The sequence below is a fragment of the Brachycentrus maculatus genome, unplaced genomic scaffold, assembly GCF_059751285.1.
Source record: "Brachycentrus maculatus isolate JH-2025_06_01 unplaced genomic scaffold, ASM5975128v1 h1tg000096l, whole genome shotgun sequence".
Lineage (NCBI taxonomy): Eukaryota > Metazoa > Arthropoda > Insecta > Trichoptera > Brachycentridae > Brachycentrus > Brachycentrus maculatus.
In genome coordinates this window covers 546,043-568,220 of record NW_028280850.1, presented here as the reverse complement: position 1 = coordinate 568,220, position 22,178 = coordinate 546,043, and the positions used below count along the sequence as shown (strand labels likewise).

Sequence of the window (22,178 nt, the reverse complement as noted above, 5' to 3'; positions counted from 1 at the left end):
AGTTTTGTAGAGAAATTATCATCTCCGACTAATATAGATTAGAGCACAGGAAACATAATTTGCCAAAGAAAAATTCCACACAGAAGAATCATGATATTAATATTAAAATATCCTTTTTTACAACCTTTTGAGTGTGTCCAAATACTTATTTCCAAATTCTGGATTATCTCCAATTACAGGAGTTATTTTCATATTATTTGTAGTTAAATAATATGAAAATAACTCCTGTAATTGGAGATAATCCAGATTTTGTGAACAAGTATTTGGACACACTCAAAATGTTGTAAATAAATTATCTGGTGAAATTATAAGCTTAAATAATAAAAATGACACTGATATTTTCTGGCGTTTCTCGTGTGTGATTATTATAATCCAGGATGCGGGCCTCATATACTTATAAAAGAGTTTCTGCTCAATGAAAAGCTTCTTTTCATCTCACCAATAGATTTCTCTAGCAAAGTTCTAGTGATTCAAGAAAAATGTTTCAAAATTGGTTCATATTTATAGAACTTCCAAGAATTTGAGTAGTGTGTTTGTCAATAATGGGTAGAATTGGTGAATGTTACCGTGTGTAAATTGATCACTTAAACCAGCCTATGACGGTCGTCAGCCCCGTAAATGCCCAGACAGACTTCCATATTGTTTTTCATATTTGATGAGATATCTAAAAATAATTTAAATATTTTTTCTTCATCGTAGTTCAATCCCATTTGGGCTGAGTGAATACATTATCTCCATTTACCATCCACACCGTACATGCGTACACAACAGTCACAGTTCACGTGGAAAGAGGTATAATGCAGAATAGAGAGATGTTAACGTAAATATAGAGCTGGCAGAAGATGAATAACCAGCGGACAGAATGCTGGCCGAGGTACTAAAGTGAATAATGGTACGGTGAAAACAATAAGGCTCATACAAAGGTCATGAATACACGGCTGAAGTCTGATTTATATGGAGCGAAATTCACGCCAAGCAATACGATCAAGCTTGCCGCGAGTGCACAAAAGGTTCATTCTTTCTTTAGTGTTTGAGAACCTGCGTATGGAAAGCGAAATACTAGTACTTGAATATTACGATACTAAATTGTAAAATCCGCCTCCGTAGTGTCCGCCCGGGTTCGATTCCCAGGGGAGGCTAAATAAATATAAGTGAGTTTTTCACTGTAATATTTATTCAATATTATCCTGGACTGGTACTTGAAGCGAAGGGCTTTACCTTTCCTTCATGTGTAAACGATCAAGATAACACTGCATTTACATGAAGTAGTGCACTATGCACCACTGGGGTGCAGATAAGGGTTTTATTATTTTTAAATTGTTCCAACGTGAAACCAGCCATATATGTGGAGGACCTCACCAAAACGTTACATTTCCATTTAATTTGCTGCCCGTAACCATTAAGAATTCCAGAAGTGATCATGTCTTCAAGAACAGTGTCCGTCGATGGTTGCTTCTCGTTGGAAGGGATAAAGTAGAAAGTGAATTGATTAAAGTCCAGGTGTAATTATTTTATTGTAAAACCTTTATACTATGAATTGTTTTTGTATGTACCTATTATATGTAATGTATATGATGTAATAATTAAAAAAATTAATAATATATTGTATAAACATGTAAGTATTTCGGCTCAACACGGGCCATTCCTAAAAAGCCGTAATACATATAGTAAAAAAAGTATGTAACTATGAAATAAATACATAAAAATAAAAAAAATGATTTTAAGTAATCAGAAATTCTAGCTTGTAAAATTGTTACGTTTTGGTGGGATTTAATGATTTCATATGGGTTGAACACAAGATTGGTCACGTTTTGTCGCAACGTTAATAAAGACTTCGATAGAATACAGTAAACAGGACAGATTTGCATTTAAAGGATTTTTTGTGCAATATTGGAAACGTAACTTTTGGTGTGGACCTCCACATGTGCTATAGGTGGGTTGTAATCATGTTATATGATTTATTGATTCGGCATTAACTTTGTGGAATGACATGATTATTTTATTAAAAATTAAACACTTGAATAATCCACTTAATTGAGTTTTATTTTATTTACGACTAGTTTCGAAAAAGACAATTGTTTTCATCTTCTGGTACAAATTAAAGCATCAATTAAGTGGATTATTCAAGTGTTTAATTTTTAATAAAATAATCATGTTATATGAGTTTAAAAAATAATGAAGACATTATTGCAACGGGTTTATGACAAAATGTTGTCAAGTGACATTATCAAATTAAATTATAATGCAATACAAACGTGTTTATAGTTAGCAACTATGACATAATTATGGTGCAATAAAAGTTATAAAAAGCGTGTAATACCTTTACAACATTTAAAGAGTCGTTTTTGATTCATAAAAACGTAAAGATTGTCATTGTAGTGATTCATTAAAATACCCTAAATTGTCAAACTTTTATTGATATGATTCCTATCAACATATGAATTGATGAAATTATAATTAAATTGTAAATAAAAACATGTTGTTCTTTTACCACTTGAGTAAAAAACAGGTGTTTTTATTAACAATTAAATAATATCTTACTACAAATTGAATGCTGAAACAATAATTTAAATAAGATATTATTTAATAATTTGGCATTGATTTGAGCAAGATACTTAAATTAGAAATTAAATACCTGTAAAAGGTCATCTTTTTAGTTTATAAATGTAAACCTTGTTTTGAGAACTAAAGATTTGAAAAAACAAAAATTTTCGTAAAAAAAATAAACAAATTTTGTATTATTGATAAGAAAATCAGTAGTTCTCGAAACTAGTCGAGTTTACATTATTGAACTGAAAAAGTGGTCTTATATATACAAGTGTTCTATTTTAATATTTAAATAACCGAGATATTTATTTATCGAGATAGAAGGACTTCAATTTATCATTTATTTCCTACATATCATGATCAAGATTACAGCATGTCAAGCTACATATATGATTAAACATAAATGTACCAACACTAAATTTGTTACATCAACTGATAAAGATTTGTTAAACCTGCAATATTTTTCAATGATTACACGTATACATCTCTACGAATGTGAATATAAAGCGATTCTATCCAATCAACTTGAATTATATACGTAGGGAATAAATAAAACATGGAATAAGGCTGTGAATAAGGGGCAAATGCGATAGAGAATAAACGATGTCTCTTATTAAAGAATTAGATTATATCAGGAAGCCTACCGAACGACTGGAAATTTAGAGATGTGCGTACAGTACGCGGTATACACATCAGCGTAATCAGCATCCAGACTTCTACTACTTTCGTATGGTAATACTTGGTTCATAAAATTTAAGTGCAACATCTGAATAAAAAGAAGATCCATTTAAAAAAATAAACATTTGATTCAGTAGTCATTTTGTTGTAGTCATCTGTGGTCATTGTAGTCATCAGTAGTCATCTGTCAATTTTTAATGAAAATTTGTACTTGATGTTTCTTAAAATCTATTGTGACACGTCTTTCAATGCATTCAGCATCATCAAAAACTATTTGTGTGATTAGTCTTTGTTTTAGAATTGTGTCCTTGGAGCGTCGTATGATGAGAAAGGGGATGTATGATGAGGAAAGATGCTGATGACAATGTTCCCATTGAAAAAATTGCTTTCACCCATTCCTCATTTTTTAACGTCCCAAGGGCATAACCAAGCTTCACATACGGACTTTGATAATGACGCTGAATCATTGAAACACATATTATAATAAATTTAATGAAAAAGTGATATTTTCCAAGTAAAAACAAATAATTGAACCGGATTGCAGAGTTGGGAATGACACATACATCCTCTCGTGCGAGATATTTTTTTCTCTGATCCCAGACAAAAAGAGTTATCAGCCGAAGCGATGTTCGGTACAAAGTTGCATTGTGGCAAATTTGTATCGGCGGAAAATCACTTTTTCAATTATCTAGCGCTGGGGGACGGATGCTGTTGATATATTTTATATTCGTATGTAAAATCGATTTCTTTCCTCAATACACTTGACCGTCTAAATGACGATGAAAAAACGTATCTAAAAATAAGCGAGTAAGACATTCGATTACGGTGACAATGCTTCCGAACGCTTACAGCGAAAAGTGGACATTCCTAGAATCGGCTTTCGGTACACATGCATTACGGACTTTTTTGACGAGCCAAGTAAAGCAGTCGATTTAAAGTACAGTATAGAATAACAGTTTATATCTAATCGGATTCTTACATTCACTCGGAGGCATCTAATCATTGGGAAAAATCACAACGCTGCTTTTGCAACATGTGAATTGAATAATGGGAAATTGTTCGGTACTCTAAGTTAGCACCGATGACTTCTAGAACGGTTTACAATACTGTAACAGTGTGGAGCTTATTAAATATATCAGCCCACCCGCGGGTCTGTGCAGTTGGGTGAATTCAATGGTCACATGCCATTAGGAGAGCATTTTGCATACAGGACTAGTATGTACGGTTGCGTACACACTAACTCACAGGACCCGGAGAACATAATATATCATAGGGTCACTGCAACCACTAGCGACGTACTAAATCTTTATAGGGATACAGATCCAGAATTTCAATCAGGGCAATTTAAAACGTAAGGCGCATCGGATATCCTAATAACGCATATTTTAGTTTATAAGAATCCCCACAATCTTTGTTTATATCAATTTATTATTGCGTTTAAATGTAATTAAAATAAAAACAGTCAAAAGGGTTGGAATGCAAAGAAAACGACAGTATCACATAAATAAAATCGTAATAGTAGTTCGTTTGGTTATTTCACAAGGGTGCGAATGTTTATTCTCGTAAAGAAAAACTGACAAGGAATACACAATGTGTACATACATAGAAATTATAACCAACAAAATCGAATACCATAAATGGTAATATTAAATAAATATGTACCAGGAAAACAGAGATGTTTGTACGGTCAGTTAACAGAGCGCATTCGTCTTGTCTTCGAGTGTCGACCTCCTGTGTTATACCTCCCGTCTCTAACTGTCAAGAAACTCATCACCGATTTTGCCGCCAAACTGTCGGTATACCTCAATAGGTTCCATTGTTGCCAATGTTTGCGTGTCAGAACTTACTCAGATCTCGCGTGATGAATTACATTCCCCGTAGGGAACAATCGCTCTCGACTACCCCGTGCTTGCGCCGCACGAGAAATGTTCACCGTTCACCTCTTATTCTGTTTTGATCTCCCGGTATTTTCCATCAATATTTGCTATGATTACCATCAAACGTAATTTATTAGAAGCATGTACAATTGCGAAGGTATAAGAGACATACTAAAGATTAATGGTAGAGCGCATTGAATAATTCAAAGCATTAGCCAGCTGCAACAATCGATAATTTTTCAAGTGGTCGCGACTACCCCGTACTCAATATTCAATACGTTCGTCTCTTCAATTAACTGCTTTCCTGGTATTAATATCGATAAATTACGGATAATGTTCACATACATAATCAATAATGAAATTTATCTGATGAATGTACGAAGGCACGTTAAAGATTAATGGATCGTTCTATGAATAATGCAAAACATAAGTTTCATAGTCATAGTCGTAGTTGGAAATACTCGAGCTTTTCGATATCGTAGACTGCATAAAAGTATGAAATGGATGCTAAATGACGTATCGATTGGTTCTATCGATTATTTATTAAGGACAACAATGACAGCTATCACTAAAGTTGACGTTGCTACCATATTTAGAAATAAGGGAATTCATAAAAACGACAGTCTTATAAATATACACGAGAAAAAAATTCATCATGTGATACATCAAAGAAAAAATACCATTCATTTCGAAGTCACGAGTGGTGTAAAAATATGTCTGATCAATACTAATAGAATAAAAAAACATGATTTTATTAAAGAAACTGTAAACTTAAATTAACGCATAACTAACAAATCGCTCACTCCTTTCAAGAACGTCATAAATCAAAAATTGCCGATTTTCAGTTGTGCATGTTTTCAGAATGCCCAGAAAATGCACTATATCCCAGCAAAAGAGGCATATTTTTAACTTAATATTTACCTGCTACAGGGCAGAAAGTATTGTTTTTGCATTTTGAAGAAAAGGTATTGTTTAATTTTTTTTAAAAATATACTTGATATTTTTCAAATGGAGAAAAAACCTTCAGGTTTTACTTAAAAATATGTGTTGCAAAGTAAAAAGTTCAATAAGTGGCTTGATATTTATTTTTAATACATTGTATTATATTTTTAAACTTTAAAAACGTTCTCCTGAAAAATCAAGTTTTTTGATTTATGACGTTCTTGAAAGGAGTGAGCGAAATATGAACCATAAAACGCCAAACCTAGATAAAAATAACAGCAGTTATCTAAAAACGTAATAATAATTTTGATTGACTTATAAGCAGATTAAACAGAAATCCGACTGAATGCTGTAAAATGGGCAACTCATCGAGGCATATGTTATTCGTGCTCTAAGATGTAAACATAAAATTCTAAGTCAGAAGACGGACTGTGCAATCTATGCATATAATAAAAGCTGTAGGTACAGTTAGCTTTTGAGTTATGACATTTGATTTGTACAACACATGTAGGTAATCCAGGTATAATAATACAGCCAACTAAAATAATACCACATGCGTGATTAGAAATATAAAAAAAACAAATTCATTTGTTAAATGATTACGAAACTCTTCAAATTGCCCGTCATAAAACGCTAACAATCTATTTATCTCAACACGTTTCGGAGATGATTGACATGACCGTTAAACAAGAAAAAATCCAGTGCAATGTGATGCAACGACTGATAGCCGATTATTACATGTTACATTTGGTGTTCGGCTCAAGTACCATAAATGATAATGCATACCTCATCTTGTTTTTAAATTACATCTGGAATTTGAATAAAAGAAAAGCGAATGTTACAAAACGAATCGAGATATTCAATTAAACGAATTCAGCCGTGATAATACAAAAATTACAATAAACAAAGTCGGGTGATCAAAGTGACTCCGAGTCAGAATTTTTAGGTTCGAACCCACTGCAATACAAGTTCGTTCATATTTTCAATAACAAAACGCTTATGACCACGAAAATAGTATAAAACTGAAACATTTTTAAGGGCACAAATGTTTATTAAAAAAAAATAACGCGTTGAATGTATCATGTTATTTTACCATTTCGGTAAAATACAAGTAGGATTTGCAATATCGTAATTTTAACGACTTCCTTAAAATAATGTTGGATAATTACAAATATAATTATACAATATATGCATTAAATGTGAATTGGAAAAAGATTTATTTCTTCCTATATTATACGACAAGTCTGATGAACGATTTATATTCGATGTCAAATGGCAATTGTACAATGCAACTGTGTGTGTATAATGGTCTACGTATTGAGAATAAATAAAGAAAAATAAAAGTGAACAGTCTTGTATGTTATACGCATTAATTTTTATTCCCGTACGAGGCTAGAATTTCTTCAAATAGTAAATGTATTCAATGTATGCGAGTGCAACATATAGTATATACTATTAATATATAGAATTATCGTCGTTTTCATTTTGATGGATGAGAAATGGTCCCTGTAGCAAAATTACGATTATTCGTTTTACAGTTGATATTACGTTATGTCCGAATAATCAACATGCATAAACATATGTATTTATGAACATTTCTCCATACGTGGGGAAAGCCCTTGGGCTAGCTTATGAAAATGCGTGTACGCGTTAATATCAGAGATCACATCACGGTGAAATTTTAATAGATCAAGAACTTGCTGCAAGAATGTTTAAATTACCGATGCACGGTCCGGTTTTTACGACCGGCAGTGTACAGTAAATTCCCAACGTTCCGTCTAATCTGAGCTTAACTGCAAACCGCAGGTTAATTTAAACAAAATTTATAGCGATACCACCTGTCAATTAGGGTTAACTGAAATTTAACGATTAGGTTTACACAATTTTATGAAAGAAATTGGAGCAGTTTAATGGCGGTATTCGCAGAGTATTTACAATATTTATTATTATTAAACGCGTACAGTCAATAAATTTATACGAGGTATAGAAAATTATGGCTGTAAGTGTAGGTGTTATTTATGTGTTCCGAATATTGGAACACTTGGTGGTTATTGATGGTCATGTTACGATGTCTTAATTTCATAACACCCTTTTTCGTAAAAAAAATACTTCATAAACTCAATTGACATACATACCATATTTTATTAATGAAATAAATAAAATTAACAAGTGCCTGCGATCCAATGACTGAACGTGTACGACAAGTACAATTTATAAAACAGTTAAAATATGAACGACATTCAAAAGATTATGAGATTCCGCAATTTTTTTGAGAATATGAATAAACAAGAAGATATATAAAGAAGATATATAAATATTATTTTTTGATATCTCATCAAAGATGAAGAAGAATATGGAAGTCTGGGCATTTACGGGGCTTACGACCGTCATAGGCTGGTTTAAGTGATCACTTTACACACGTGTAACATTTACCAATTCTACCCATTATTGACAACCACACTACTCAAATTCTTGGAAGTTCTATATATATGAACCAATTTAGAAACCTTGTTCATGAATCACTAGAACTTCACTAGAGACATCTATTGGTGAGATGTAAAGAAGCTTTTTATTAAGCAGAAACTCTTATATTAGTATGTGAGATCCGTATCCTGGATTATAATCACACACATGAGAAACGCCAGAAAATACCATTTAAAAAAATATGAAAATAACTCCTGTAATTGGAGATAATCCAGATTTTGTGAACAAGTATTTGGACACACTCAAAATGTTGTAAAGATATATAAAGTTTATGTAAGTTGTGAGAGCGTTCGTTCACCTTTTTATTTATTAGTAAACCTGTATCGCAAACAGTCCGGTAGTGAACGATATTAATAGTCCCAGATGGGCAGATTTTAGAATGGTCGAGTAGTCGTCCCATTCAATTTATAAGTTATCGTTCTAAATATCTAAGAATAAACGTCTTAAAATAACTACTTCACTATTGTCCACTACTGTACTAAATTTCTCCAATATTATAATTAAAAAGACAACATTTTGTATCGTATTAGGCATAAACAGAGTAAACTCGACTGCATGCAAGTGCCAAAATGCTTTGCTTTTGCGGGTAGTATAATATTTCAAACATAAGAAAATACGTCCGGTACAAACGCTCAATCAATTGATCAAATACTTCGTGATCAGTGCATTACATTACAAAACACAGTGACTAGTCTGCTTCATCATAAAGACACCGACGCGCGGTCAGGCGACAAAACCGAGAACAAGTGAGAGACAGACGAACAAAGCATTGAGGTGACAATATGATGAATAAAATGCAGTTAATATTTTTAAGACAAATTTTTATCGTTTCCGTAATTCATGACTGGCAAGTTTGGCAGTCGTGAACATGGTGCAGGAATTGATTCCCAAAGGGTGGAAAAACAAAATAATAAGTGGTTTTAAAAAGTGGTCTAAAAGTTTTTGTTTAAATTTTAATCTTGTTATTTTTATTAAATAATGTTATTTATTTCGATCAGAGCTTATTTATTGATGGATAAACGAGATTTTTATGATATAAATCTGAAGCTATTATAAATGTATCGTACATTTTTAAATAAGTAAAAAAATCTCTAGTTTGGAATTTATGTAAGTGATTTAGCATAGGAGCAAAATATATTTTTAAGGTATTCATTTCTTATAAGTTTAAGAAAGGCCTCATATAAATCTTATTTATATTTAAGACAGCATAATATGGACTGGTACCTGAAGCGGAGGGCTGATCACCTTTCCTTCATGTGTAAACGATCAAGATAACACTGCGTTTATATGAAGCAGTGCCCTATGTACCATTGGTGTGCGGAGGGTTTTATGATTATAATAGTCACTATCATTATAATATTCATTGACGCATGGAGCCGTGTTTCGTATCACTCTCTCGACTTGAGTTTAAATAAAGCAGTAGTAAAGTAATTTAGTAAGTTAGTTTGTCGAGTCGGTGTCCTCGGCGGGTTTCCACTTCACAGGACAAACGACAGGATATAAGATTACATGCTTCACTCCTAGTACACACTCTACCTGCATGTTTCTGTCCGGGCACTTAAGTACGTACCAAAGGATGAATATGGAGGTACTAATGTAGACTGATACCAGACACATCGCTCACTCCTTTCAACAACGTCATATATCAAAAATCGTCAATTTTCAGTTGTGCATGTTTTCGAAATGCCCAGAAAATGTACTATATCCCAGCAAAAGCGGCATATTTTTAGTTTAGTATTTACCCGCTACAGAGCAGAAAGTGTTGTTTTTGCATTTTGAAGAAAGGGTATTGTTTAATTATTTTTTTAAATATACTAAATATTTTTCAAATGGATAAAAAACCTTCAGGTTTTACATAAAAAGAACTGTTGCACAGTGAAAAGTTCAATAGTGGCTTGATATTTATTTTTAATACATTTTATTCTATTCTTAAACTTTAAAAACGATCTCCTAAAAAATTTTTTTTTGATATATGACGTTGTTGAAAGGAGTGAAGGGCAAGTCTTTTACCGTAGTTGCGTACGTTGAAACTCAAATGACGGCAACTACTATGAATATTATTCATATTTCAGAAAAAAACAAATATTCATTGTAGAAACAGGTCATCATAGAGACACATAAAAACATGAAGAATATGAAGAATATTTGAAGTGTGTCCAAAAACTTGTTCAGAAATCTGGGTTTCTCCACATAATATTATGTTTTTGACATCTCAACATAGATGAATAAGAAAATAAACACTTTCTTAATCCAATCATGTGAGGAATGAAGGGATAAGGTGACATAGTGAGGAATGAAGAGACAAGGCGTAGGATGCGGCAAATCTTGGTCAAAACTGTCGTCAAGAAAAGATAATTCAGTTGGCTTGGCCATGTACTCCGCATGCCTCCTGAGAGCCGCCATCATGCTTGCCCAGGTTGGCGTAGCCCAGGACGACCACTGCTGACAATTCGTCGGCAGTTCTCGTTAGAACTTCGGGACGCGGACCTGAGTTGGGAGGATGCAAGGGAGTTGGCGGCCGACAGAAAACCCTGGAGACAGTTTGTGGAGCCCATATACTCCAAATAGGGAGCGGATATGGTTTTAATAAATGATGAATCCAATCATTCATTGCTGTTGTGAACTCGATCATGAAACGTCATGAAATTGATCATATATGTATGAATTCCAAAATTTGAGCAGTGTGGTTGTCAATCGTGTGTAGAATGGTAAAATGATTAAAGAAAACACTTGTTTTTTACCACTTGAGTTTTATTATTGACTACATGTTTCAAAAGAAAACACTTGTTTTTTACCACTTGAGTTTTATTATTGACTACATGTTTCAGAAGTTAAACTTCCATCATTCAGGTCTGTATAATAACTAAAATATAAAATTGTTCTATAAATAAGGAGAGGGGAAAGTAAAGGGAAAAGGTTAGTCACTTTAACTTTCCCCTCTCCTTATTTATAGAACAATTTTATATTTTATATTTTAGTTATTATACAGACCTGAATGATGGAAGTTTAACTTCTGAAACATGTAGTCAATAATAAAACTCAAGTGGTAAAAAACAAGTGTTTTCTTTAATCATTGTAACATGTCTTACCACAAAGTTAATGCCGAAACAATAAATAAATAGAATGGTAAATGTAACATGTGTGTAAACCAGCCTATGACAGGCAGACTGCCATATTCTTTACAATAATAACTCATGAAAAATACAAAATTGTCACTCAAGCGACGGCAAATTATGATTTTCAATTTATTAGCTTAGTAAAATGGGGCTTAAAGTGATTTTTACACCGAGCCGTCGACATCCACTCGAGTTTTAATAACAATATAAACGAGTTAATAAATGCAAAACATGCGGTCGAGTGGTTTAGTTGCAGTCCTTCAAGGACGAGTATCCTATTTCATGTACCATCCTCGGTTACACATTCGATGTTCGATGCACATTAATACAATGTCCAGGGAAATATATATGGCGAACATAATACAAATTGATTTCTGAGGTTGAAAAGTATTTAGTTCAATGCGTTCGTCTGGTGCTTAAGCCTGTTTGGTTTCAGGGTCGGGGGATGTGAGCTTTGCTGTCAGTGATAATTAAAACGAAGAAGATATATTAATTAGTTTGAAATAATTTATAGCTTAATTTGTAATACCGGGGAGCGACTGAACCCCAACTTTATATTTTCTCAAAAGATAAATATTTAATTTTTGTAATATCATTTTTTGACATCTCATCAAAGATGAAGAAGAGTATGAAAGTCTGGGCATTTACGGGGTTGACGACCGTCATAGGCTGATTTAAGTGATCACTTTACACACGTGTAACATTCACCAATTCCACCCATTATTGACAACCACATTACTCTAATTCTTGGAAGTTCTATATACATGATCCAATTTCGAAACATTGTTCTTGAATCTTTAGAACATCACTAGAGACCTCTATTGGTGAAATGAAAAGAAGCTTTTTTACTGAGCAGAAACTCTTTTATTTCTTTTTCATTTTTGATGAGATGTCAAAAAATAATATGAAAATAACACCTGTAATTGGAGATAATCCAGATTTTGTGAACAAGTATTTGGACACACTCAAAATGTTGTAAAAATAACTAGTCATATTAAAAGGTGCATAACATTTAAAATAAAATATCAAGCGCTGCCTAGTAAATAAAATAATTTGTGAATGAATCTGAGTAAATTTTGTTAATATTTTAATTCTATTTCAAAAAATATTGTAGATAAAATAGCATGAATTGAACTGATAAATATAAAAATATAAAGTATCATATTTTATAAAATTGTTTACACCAGATATTCGACATTAACGGCAATAAATATTAGTGAGAACATTAATTGACAGTTTAATAATGAATTACCAAAGCCAATTAAAATGTAATGAACTCAATAAAGTTTTTATTTTAAATAACAATAAATAATAAAAACAATTTAAAGTGAACGCGGAATAATTTAAAAGTAAAAAATACACCAAAGTTTTTCAAATTGTGGCTCGTGTTATGCGTGTAATCATAGGAAGTACGCAAAAAAACCTTTGAGATGATAATTGTAGTATTTGTGTTGTCTGTAGTATTAAAATGTAAAATAAATTGAAAATTTATGTTTAATTGATTGATATTGAAATTCTAGGCAATTAAATAACAGTAATAAAACAATTCACAAATAAGAAAAAGCCTAGTTCATTAATAATCGTTATTGGTAATATGGCGTTTGATTTAAGTGTTTCTTCAAAGTAACTAAAGTAATAAGGGTAAAAAATCTAAGGATGCTGCGTATCCCGAGACAAATGGGTAATAAATTCAAGAAGCTGCTGGAGCAAAAAACGACGCGAGCATCTTCATACCGAAATAATTTAGAATCGTAATAAAGAGATCATTATTTATCCTTAGTGGTAAATTAAGATAGGAAAAAATGTTTAAGTATTATTGCCACTCATCCTTTTGACTCGGGTAATTGCGCTGGCTTAAATATAAATAATAAAACACGGCAGGATTTCGCAGGCGCTGCAAAAACCCATTCGGTCGAATTAACATCATTTACTATTAACTCGAATTTCTTCCTGAGATGATGTTTTAGGTATCATTATTAAAACGAATTATTACATTTTACGTGCAAAGCGATGCCATTCTTTATCAAATATAATTTTGTTCTCACGATGAACTCTTCAAATAATTACGCAAAAAATAAATAAATACGAAACATGTATCAGATGGGATTAGTGTGATACGGTACACAGACCACAGCACCACGCGCCTGGGGCGGCCAATACAAGTTTATAGCCTTCGAAATTTTTACCCGAGCAGTCGGCACTTATAGAACGGAGATCTACCAAGTACCTCCATTAAAACCCCATAGAAGTGGTTCTTTTAAACTGTTTTGTGTAATGGCTCCGATTTCTTAAACGCTTTGCTAGGGATCTAGACTCGCCGAGGCTCGGTCTTATTAGGTACTCGCAATAAATGAAACGTAAGGGAAGATGGAAAAAAATGTATCGGAAATTACGAAGCTATAATCACAGTGCAAGGGGTATCTAAATGGAGATCGGAAACCTTCGTTGTTGGCGAAAGTAAACAATCATTTATTGCTTAAACAAATAACGCGAGAGTCGAGGGGCTGAAGAACGATAGAGATGTTCGCCGAGAGAGCTTTGTCGAGATGAGAAACCAATAGTTGGAGATACATTGGTTATTTGATTTATTCCCGATTGCCCGAGGGACTGTTGGCATTGTCTGAGTTCTGGACGCTTTTGAAACTGATAATTCCGAAGATACAAACGAAGCACCTCGGCACAATCTGCGACGCCGCAGCGCGGATATCAGATGTCATAAAGCAAAACCGAGAGTATTCAAATATTTCTCGGGCCGGCAAATGACGGGAATCCACGGCATCTCGTCTAGCTGGGGCCGGGCGCGCTCGTCCTAATGCCCGTATCCACCCTAATGGATCTGGCGTCGGAGTTGTCGGGTTTGTTTATTGGCTCGGGTCATGGCGTTACCCGGAGCGGCCGGGGAGATCCCCGGGCGAGATTGTTGACGGAAACGGCCATTGTTTGGCGCACCGTGAACTGGACGGCACTTCCGACATAGCCCATCCGCGGGGTAATTGCCGCGCAGATGGAGCATCAGCGCGGGCCATCGGGTGCCGAGGGTATGACGGGCCCGGGAATGTGCCCAGATCACCACTCGATACGCCACAACTGAAGGCGAATAAATAACTTACGGTATCTAATATTTGCAGAAACGCTAACATACTATTAGCCCGAGACTAAATAATACTGTAATATGAAAACAGGATTCACTTGCAGCCGGTTCGCGAAATTAAACCAGCAACCTTTGCGAGTGAGCAACTTGCACCCGGACAACCATTACGGTCATCTACCTATATTTCTTGATATTCATGTCCAAATCGATTTTGCATTTATCATTCTACGAAATTATAAATAAATTACTTATCTTTATACAAAAACAAATACAAAACCTGTCTTTAATAAACTTTAAAGCATGCTGTATTGCTGTATGATAATATTCATAACATTCTTTATTGATTTGGCATCAGTTGTGGAATAACGTGATTTAAATATTTCAAAAATAAAACACCGAATTACTTTTTGAGTTTATTAATGTAAACATGACTTTTTTCGAAAAATACACATGTTCTCATTAGAGATGAAAAAACAAATAAAAATTAAGTGATTTTTAAATTCGTATTTTCATCTATTGATGATTATTTATTGCTTTGGGATAAACTTTGTGGAATAACATGATGATAAATATAAAACACTTGTATAATACCACTTATGATTTCACTAATGCAAACCTGACCAGTTTCGAGAACAACACGTGTTCTCATCAACAGTTGAAAATACATACTCGATTACAATATACAGTATGTAAGTAAATTTGAAGTTTGAATTTTCACCTGTTCATGGGAAAATCAGTTTTCTTGTCTTGTCTTGTTTAGATGAATAGACCCAAAAAGTGGTCTAGAAAAAACAGTCTGATGATATTGGTGACGACATAACTCGATCACTGGTTAAAAATAAAAGTGGAAAATACTAGTTGTTGCTTTATTATATAAAATGCAGCTCCAACAAGCAATGTCAGAACAAAACTTAAATCTGACGATGAGAATTATTTCATGATAAGACATCTCGAAGAGTGTGAAAGTCAAAAAAATAACTGGCCAAATTATGAGCTACATAAAAAAAATGTTTTTACATACTGCCAGACGAGTATGTAAAATATTTCGGTTACGATCTATTTTAATAAAGGGTCTCCTATTTTATATATTAAAAGCATTGTCAACCTTGTGGTATTGTAGTATAACACTCTCCTCATCATTCATCGTTCGATTTGTGTAATACCACTTTAAAAACTACTTCATAAAAGGGTCTCTGCTAAATTAAACAATTCTGAAGGTCTTACAGAATTTTAATCACGTGTAAGAATAGATTGATAAAGCTCTCCATGACCCTTTGAAAGGTAACGGCCCTAATTATCAAATCACATACACGAGCATCAACTCAATCGTGATATGTGGAACCGCACTAAACACAGTACTTAGCTCTAGTAATGCTAATTTACGAATCATTAGCCGTTAGTTTAGTCCGTCACGACTCTGCAGTATGTGTTCCGAGTATCACGTCACGGTGACATTCTCCACTTACATCATGATAAACATTCCGCGCAAGGAATTCAGTCCCTGGCTCATGCTATGTCGATTCGAAGATAGCGCCACTCTTCTATACTACCAGATTGTATCAAATTATTAGAGAAAACTGCAAATGCGGCGATAATGATGATTCGAGGGGTGTAGCGATACACCAGACTTCAAGTTTTGTTCACATTTGTTGTAAAGAAACAACAAATGGTCAACTGGAGTATCCCTTTGAGACGAAATAAAAACTTATGCTTAGCGGAATGAGTAGACATTGCCTAACCTTATAATAGAAATCATAGGTACCTAAAGCGCTTAAAAGTATTTAAATCTGTTGAATTTCAAAATATGAATTGAAAATTTAAAGAACCCAACTTCAAAGCAAAATTGAAGCAAAGTTAAAACATTTCTACAGTGATATTGCACATTATATTCCATGTCTTCAATAATGCTGATTTGCGAATCCTTAGTGCCCGCAAGAGACAAAGTAAAAAGTTCACGTATTTGTGGATGTCTAGGTGTAATAGACATCAATAGTTAGGAAGAAGTAAGGCAATTGAGATGGTATGGACAAATAGGGACCAGAGATCATGATCATATTGTGAACCTAGCAATCGCAATAGATCTTCCTCGAAGGACATCTTAGAGGAAGACCAAAAAATCATGGATGCTACAGAAAGATAATATGATTCAAATGTATGGCCTGGGTAATTACATGATAGAAGGAACCTAGAACCTGAGGATGAGGAGAGCTGACCCCAAAAAGTCTACAAAGATGATAAATTGGGATAAAAAATTCAAAACTACAAGTTATGTACGATAAAATAATTAAAAAAACATATAATTTATTAATTAAAACAAGTGTTTTCATTTACAATTTACTTGAAACAAAATAAGTAAAAACGTACACGGAACCATATGAAACCAGCTTTTATATTCACACCGAGTACCTTTAACCGAATTTTATTTAATATCATATTGTATCCATTTTTGATAATGGAAACTATTCGAAATTTCAGATTAAGTTTACGTTGAAGTGTTGTTTGTTCAGAGTAACACTGAAGATTTAAAGAGAACATACAAAACGTAAACACGTGTGTCAAACGAACCATACAATGATGAAAACGAAAAGAAATATGCAACACCAGATGTGCTCTGTTTATTTTAAGATGACTTAACAACATGCAGGTTATTGGCCTCCCGCGGGCAATTTGTATTTTCGCAGAATACTTTCCATCTCCATTTATTTAATATTGAATAATTGCGGTCGGAAAAAGGATTCGTGTGTTTCAAAAACGTACGTACGTGATCTGCAGCGTGTAATCACAGGGAAAGGGCGAGAGAGAGGATACAATTGGAGGGTTATTTGTGTAGGGATACCTTCGCTTCAGTATTGTAGGGCTCGGATAGCCGCTTCAGCTCCGGCTAGTTAGCAGTCACGGAAAATACATCCGTAATTTCGATGGTAACCTACGATCATTTGACTAGACTTGGTTGAAATCGTAAGGACGAAGCTTGAAAAGTAGCCAGTAATAATTTTCATACAAATTTAAACAAAGAAAGAAACTTTTATGTAGCACAAAGTCATTAGCAAAGCCACCTATAGCAGCACCCTGTACTGTGGAAACTACACAGTCGATGCTAATTGTAAGTGAGTTAAGTGAAGTAAGATGCCGCAAGACGCATTGCAGGCTGTAAGATCAATGCAGAACCATTTAGACTGGTTGCGCACCAACAATCTGGCCGGGATAAATACCAGTGTATAGATGCAGGTTACATATGTATATAACCATACTAACACACACACATATAAGAGAAAACGCAAGGTGTAGACACTGAATGTATGATTATTTTTTGAATACGGGATCTTTGCATGAAGTTGGTAAGCGCTTACAGAAAAAAAATCTTAGGAGAAAATAAAAAAAAGGTGAGCTCATTAAAGAGTCATTATTCATTACCATAAAACGTGAAGGGAGATTTGTGGTATAATCGTGATACAAATGAGAATATCAATGGAGATAATTACACATTTAAACATTTGCCAAATAGAAAGAGTGGAGACCTCATTTCGATTGATAAATGTGGGAAAATAACATGATAATCCACGTGGCCTGCCGAACGACACGTTTGCAAAAATAATATTGATGCTCTTCTTTTCTTCAATGCCAACTTGACAAGAGTAAAACCGAGCTAGTGACATACTGTTAGTCGTTGTCAGTTCAAGATCATGTCTTTTATCCAACGTCTCTTTCACAGGCGTGCGACTCACACAGGGACTGCCCCATTCCGTTATTTATGAGCCGATACATGATGTTTTCTCGCTGTTACATTTGTCTACAGCTCTTAGAGGATAGCTCGTTCTCCGTGGAGAAATTATGCACGCGAAGATGTGTCGCGTGATAGTTGGTGACAGATGCACATGCCATCCTCTGCGCATGGTAAATACGTCTAAATGGAATGGTTATTGGGTACGTCTTGTCTCTTTGACTAAACGGTACTATGAGGAATATTTCCGAGGCGGAATGATGTTCAGCACGAACTGTGTACAATGGTAAATCAAATAAACAACGCGTCACCTCGGGGGACTCCAGATTGCCAATGAAAACTTGGACTACTCTTGGTTATACACGTTTAAGTTATCAGGTTAAAATGCAAGAGAGTTAACAGTTTGAAAACAAGAGGGATATACCGTATGTCTCATAAGTCAGGAACTGAGAAACGTTTTGATAGGATTTGATTGAAACATAAGGAATGCATATCTATACTACGTTATAATCGTAAAAGTTTGTATGCAGTATTCGAGATATTTTGACATATCGCTCACTCCTTTCAACAACGTCGTATATCAAAAAACTTGATTTTCCAGGAGATCGTTTTTAAAGTTTAAAAATATAGTCAAATGTATTAAAAATAAATATCAAGCCACTTATTGAACTTTTTACTATGCAACATATCTTTTTAGGTAAACCTGAATGTTTTTTCTCCATTTGAAAAATATTTTAGTGTATTAAAAAAAAAAATTAATACTCAAACAATACCTATTCAAAATGCAAAACAACACTTTCTGGCCTGTAGCGGGTAAATATTAAGTTAAAAATATGCCGCTTTTGGTGGGATATAGTCCATTTTCTGGGCATTCCGAAAACATGCACAACTGAAAATTGACCATTTTTGATAAATGAGGTTGTTGAATGGAGTGAGCGATATTATCGTACATCTAAGCGTCTATTAAATTTGCCATTACAGTACAGACATCTAATGCCCATATTGTATATATTTTAGTATCCGTGGTCTATGTTGTACAATGTGTAGTTAACTTTTTCAAGTAATTTCATTTATATATTCGGCGGTCACTATAAGGTACTGTTTATCGATTTTATATTTAACTTTCACATGGTAGATACCACTTTTCATTAAAATGTTTTGTGACAAGTGTTTCGATGCATTCAACATGTGTTATTTATTATTTTACATTTATCAAATACAACATCCTTTTAATATAGAAAATATGAAATAGCAACGAGATGACGAAATTTAATATTATTGATATTATTAATATATTTAAAGCATTTATTTTGTTTTAAATACAACTTTTTACTAAAATGTTTTACGACACGTGTTTCAACACGATTTACTTATTATTTTACATTTATCAAATACAACATACTTTTAACATAGACACCACCTCCGTAGTGTAATGGTCAGCACGCTTGGCTACCGTTCTGGAGGTCCCGGGTTCGATTCCCAGGGTGGTCAAATAAATATAAGTGATTTTTTCACTGTAATATTTATTCAATATTACCCTGGACTGGAACCTGAAGCGGAGGGCTGATCACCTTTCCTTCATGTGTAAATGATCGAGATAACACTGCGTTTATATGAAGTAGTGCCCTATGCACCATTGGGGTGCGGTAAGGGTTTATTATTGTTTAACATAGAAAATGTGAAAGATCGACGAGATTACGAAATTAAATATTATTAATATTTAAAGCATTTATTTTGTCGTCGGTAATTCGGACCTTTTTTCTGTGTTTTTTTATACAAAGATGTTGGTATAACGTTAGTATAAAACTCCTTAGATCTTGGATCTTTGTATAACAGTTTCGAAGAAATTTCAGATTAAGTAATAAACTCAAATTATAAGCTAGATGTTTCGAGATGCGTTCTTCCATAACAACCGACCAAATTCCGAAATTGCGATGAATTGAATTGTTTCATTCCAAGTGGTTCAATAAGGCCTAACAGCCGAACGACGCGCGTTTATCGCTGCACGACCGCGCCTCAACATCTCAATGGTCGCTGATTAGGGCCTATTAGAAGGGGGTAATAAATACGAAGGGTAGTCCATTAGCGGGCGCGAAGATCGAAGACCAGGCTAACTGATGGATGGCCCGAGGATGCGTCTAGGAAACCTTGAGGAGAGGACGTGAGTTCATCAACATTAGAATTATTGCAACACGCAGAGCACATGTAACGAGTACTGTGGATTTAATTTTATTTGCTAGTTATCGCTGCGGATCAGTCTGGCTAAATAAAAAAGAAAGAAAACGGAAAGCACACATTTCTTAAATGTACCTACAATTTGCAGTAAAATTATTAAAAATCTATGAAGATATTGAAAATATCAAGTGATGGCAGCTGTCAAGAAGTACGCTGTCCGACATGATCAGCGTTTAATATTGCGTGTATTGCTATTATTTTCAACAGATGGCGCTGCCATTGCGGTAAAAATATGTTTCTTTTACAAAAGCATTTTTTTACCTGTCATAAATCTCATCTTTTTATTCCTGGGTCCATTCCCAACCTATCGTCTTTGTAGACTATTTGGGTAAGCTCTTCTTATTCTCAGGTTGTATAAGGTTACCTAGGTCATGCCTTGGAATCATGTTACTTTCTGCAGCCTCCATGAATTCTTTGGTCTTACTTACTCTTTGATCTCTTTGTAAGATCCATGGCGATTGCTTGGTCACAATATGATTAGGTTCTCTTGCATCCTATGTGCCCATAGCATCTCAAATGTCTTACTATTGATATCAGTTACACCTAGGCTTTCACGTGAACTCTTTATTTTATTTCTAAGGGACACTCCAGCTGACCACCAAAGCATTCGCATTTCAGCAGTTTCTAGTTGCCATAAATCGTCTAGCGTTTGGAGCCATAGAGGAGTGCGTATCTGACAATTGTATGGTAGATATTTCTCTTAAGCTTAATATATACATATCCTTGTGTAAAAAATCCATGGCCTGTTTCTACTATAACGAGTAACAGTTTATTTTTTGACATCTCATCAAAGATGAAGAACTTCCCAGACTTCCATATTCTTCTTCATCCTTGATGAGATGTCAAAAAATAATATGAAAAATAACTCCTATAATTGGAGATAATCCAGATTTGTTAGCAAGTATTTGGACACACTCAAAATGATGTATGTTACAGTTTAGAAAGATTGAAGATAAAGTGAAAATTGCTACGATGATGGCAAAAATTCAGCGTAGAGCGGCACAATACAAAGAAAAAAATCTATAGACATCTCATTTAATGTAAAAGTTTATTGAATTATACAATTCTACGCAGCTACACTCGAACGAAAAACGACTTTGTCAAGCGTTGGACAACCGTTAGCGTTTATAGCGTTAAAAACACAACCATAAAGTCAACCGGTGTAAACGATTTGGAAGGGGGACGTTTCAATTACACGCGAAATATTTGACATTTAATAAATTCCTAGAAATAGCGGAGATGAAAAAAGGTGTCAACCTTAATAGAAAATTCTGGAAATGCTAGATTAATGATACAAATATTTGGTGATAGAGGTAGAATTCCTTTCATTATTTTCTTTTCTTCGACAAAATCGTAAACGACCATCAGACACTAGTACATTTCAGAATTTAGTTAGTGGCAAGACATTAAAAATACCTCTATCACCAAATATTTATCGCAGCATGTAAATGCTGTCACAAATTTAAAAAAATTAAAAATTATTTTGG

General features: G+C 34.0%; 2 protein-coding genes across 5 annotated transcripts in view; one reads left to right on the top strand and one right to left on the bottom strand.

Moving 5' to 3' along the window:
* Atg16 (Autophagy-related 16) overlaps positions 1 to 22,178 on the bottom strand; it is a 369,124-nt gene that overhangs the window by 91,177 nt on the left and 255,769 nt on the right. The gene's annotated exons all lie outside the window — the stretch shown is intronic.
* The window catches only part of LOC148310422 (uncharacterized), a 250,184-nt gene that overhangs the window by 25,995 nt on the left and 202,011 nt on the right, over positions 1 to 22,178 (top strand). The window lies entirely within an intron of this gene.